The sequence below is a fragment of the Acinonyx jubatus genome, chromosome B2, assembly GCF_027475565.1.
Source record: "Acinonyx jubatus isolate Ajub_Pintada_27869175 chromosome B2, VMU_Ajub_asm_v1.0, whole genome shotgun sequence".
NCBI lineage: Eukaryota > Metazoa > Chordata > Mammalia > Carnivora > Felidae > Acinonyx > Acinonyx jubatus.
Window position 1 is genome coordinate 81,228,706 of NC_069385.1, and position 3,556 is coordinate 81,232,261.

Below are 3,556 nucleotides of genomic sequence, written 5' to 3' on the forward strand. Positions count from 1 at the left end.
CATAATTCTAACAAGTTACTCATTCTGTTTTTTTTCCACTCAATTTGGAATCAAGCTTTTACTTCACTTTCAAAATTCGATTCAAGGCAAGTTCCACTAGGATGACTTCCATGGTCCTACCCTGAAACAGAAGCCCTGCTCAGCTGCCTTCTCACCAAATACCACCTTCTTTCATCATTAATCTAACTGCATTGTTTTCTAAATTTATGATCCTTTCTTCACTAAACAACTTGTTGAGGGCAAGAATTATGCCTTTTATTTGGCCCCCCACCTTTTTTTTCTATGTATTGCCAGGAATTGGAGCAAAGACCTCACGTGGAACCAAGCGACTCACACAGTAGTAAACACAAAGTAAAGCAATGATCTTGGCTTGAGCTATCTAGTTCAGTGGTCTGGCAGAATGTCACATACAAGTGCAGGAATTGAAAACAATGTTTTTTTGGCTGTCATTTCGAGCACAGTAGAATAATGTTAGGGGAATGGAAAAAGTGAACACCATTTCTTACCATGTTCTCCCTCATATGGCTGGTCTCCCTCTGCCCCTGTGTTTGATGCTGCAGAGATTACTCACCAATTAGCCCAGGGCTGACTGAACAGGGAGGGGCCAATCACTGTTCTCCAGCTACAGCCAGACTTGCCTGCACAGCAGTACCTGTGGCTCTAGCATGGACTTCTGTACAGGAATCTGGCTCTGGCAGTGGCAGCTGGAGAGGGTAATAGGACCTCCTCCTGAATGAAGGAATTGAATGAATGAATGGATGGGATCCAGTGGTCACTTGCAAAGAGACCAGGAATGATAAATTAAGATGATAAATGATAAATTCAGACAGATGCTTTTGACATCTACCTCCCAAACTACTTGCTCCAAGAGGAGAAGCCATCTCCCATGGGAGAGAAGTCAATGGGGTGAGTGACCATATTCTCACTATTGGGTCTTTCCAGGAGCCAGGGCTTCAAGGAACAAGGCTCCTTGTTCCTTCTCTCAACCATTCCCTCTACTCTTTCTACTCTCACACCTTGTGCTGCTGCTTCTCTTTCTTCTTCTTGTTCTTCTTCACTGCCTTGCTGGCTTTTGATGTGTGCCTTGCCCTCTTGCTTGTATCACTCTCAGAGTCTGAACTGTCAGTAGGATGACTTCTTGTCTATGTTTCTTTTTCTTCTTTTCCAGCAGCCACAGGAGTTAGTCCCTGTTACTCTCCAAACTGAGGACAGGTCTCACTGAGTGAAGGAAACTAAGGAGTTTCTTTATTTTTCCAGAAGAATTCCTCATGGGGTCACACTTCTCAAACTCTGCTGACCGTGCCTCTTCCTTTTCCTCTTTCTCATCAGGTATCAGAGAATGTTTGGTCCCTCCTTGTTGCACAAACCAATCCTTTGCAAAGTGGTCTTTATAGCCACACTTCTTGCAGGTGGTGTTCAGGACAGCCTTGAAGATGATCTGTCCCACCGAATCATGGAAGGGCCACCTCTGTCTCTCTTCTTGCTCAGTGATAGCATTGCTGGGATTGAGGTCTTTCTCAGTCCCTTGGTTAACAGCTTTCATGGAGAGGGATACTTTTATTCTATCATTTTCATCTCTCAGCCAATAAGCTTCATGCACACCTTTTCTCTGACATCTATCTCAGAGGGCTGAAGATATGTGACATGATGACATGGATGGGCAGGACAGAATGACATGTGAGTTTGATGGAACAGATCTTGCTTCCCACAGCGTGGGATTTTGAGAAAGTGTTCATAGTCTGTTGCCATAGCAACCTCTTCTTGTAAAATAGTGTGGAGAGCAGGCAAGTTCTCTGTTGTCTCGGGTCCTCCTCATCTTTAATGTTCTATGGCTCCTCCATTTCTCTTCTGCTAAAAGTAATTCAAGTGTCTGTGTCAACTCCCAGTCTCCTGGCCGCAACATTGCATGAAATGCCAAAACCCAGGCCTTATTTGGCGCTTTTATTTGACAATTGGGCAGTACTCAATAAATGTTTGTTAAACAGATAGATGAACAAAGTTTTCTCAATAGGATTTGTGTCGTTGCAGTTTTTTGTTGTTGTTTGTAACTATTTTCTAAGTAACCAGCTTTATAGAATATGGCTGTGTTGGCATATCTCCTTTTCCTTGGCACTACTGGAAGTAGCTGAGACACTGGACAGGAATTATTGCCAGAGTTATATTAAATACATTTAATTAAAGTAAAACAACATCAATTCATCTGTTCTTTATGAAATTGGCAAGCCAACTTCATCTATGGTGCCAAATTTTGGATATATATGTATTTTGTATCTGAAAAGCAGTTTACAGGGCCTAAGGATGTGGGGGAGCTTCCTGTACAGACTTGTGTGGTGTTTTGGCTCCCTAAAGTTCTCATGCGATAAATGGAATTGTTCTTCTGGGATCCATCTTGGAATCACTATGTACTTGCTGTTTGGTTGCCTGTGTGATGCCAGGATGCCTTTATGACCATCCCAAACCCTCACTGATTTTGCCTGAGAAGGAGTGAACTACTTTTCCTTTCTGCTGGAGTCATCATTTTTTCTCTTCGCTAACTGGAGTCTACTTTTCATCTCCCTCCTTTCTTCACTGATGTCTGGGTTCATTTGAAAAGATAAAATGACTCCAAAAGAAATCTCATTATCTGGTGGTTCTCTAAAGGCAGAACCAATAGGTCTCAGTACAAGTCTCTTGTAATGTCCTAAGGACAGAATGAGAGGTGTGCTTGTTTTCTGAAAAGAAGCATGGAAAGAATGAAGGAATGTCCAGTTAGCTAATGCTCACCTCCTATTTTCTTGATTTTCATATGTGGATCCTTTTGGTGTTTGCATTTCTTTTAAGAGGCATGCAGTATATCTCTGTAGAATAAATAAATAAATAATAGATTCATGCACTTTTTTTTGCACAAAGTTTAAGTAAAATTGTAAATGCATTATTAGTATATATGTATATTTAAAAGCCTATTTTCTATCTACAATTATACAAAAACAAGGAAATTGCCTTTCACAATGACATTGGGTGGATATGCATAGTGGTATATTTGAAATAAAAAACGTCACTTAGATAAACAAAATACCATGATTATCAAAATGGGACTGGGTCAGGAAATTACAAAGTAAAAACAAGTATTATATCCTAAAACACAGGAAACAGTGTGGTGTGATGAGCAATACACTATGCTGTTAGAATATTGTTTACAAGAAAAGACATGATTCTGAGTATGTACTTAACTCTATGAACCTAATGTATAAAATAGAATGAATATGTAATATTAAAAATTATTATGAATATTTAATGAGTATTTACTCTGCTTTTATCACAGGATTATTGGAAGGATAACTAACATCATAAAAGTGAAAATGCTTTAGTACCACCCAAGCTACAAAAGTAGGCATTATTTAATACAGTTAATCAAAGTACTTAAAGACAATAATTATCACCAGAAAAACAAATCAAGAAGTTTCAATTTGTTAGTTTTTAGGGAGGGTAAATGCTACAGGAGGGTAAAGTTATACACACATGTTAAAAGCTTAGCTTTCTGTGTTTATTTAATAAAACATTGCAATATTGTTTTTTT

At 39.3% G+C, this 3,556-nt stretch overlaps 1 pseudogene; it reads right to left on the bottom strand.

Annotated features, from left to right (window-relative positions):
• Window positions 1-530: 530 nt before the first annotated feature.
• LOC106969784 (zinc finger CCHC domain-containing protein 17-like) lies at window positions 531-1,749 on the bottom strand (annotated as a pseudogene).
• Window positions 1,750-3,556: the final 1,807 nt, after the last annotated feature.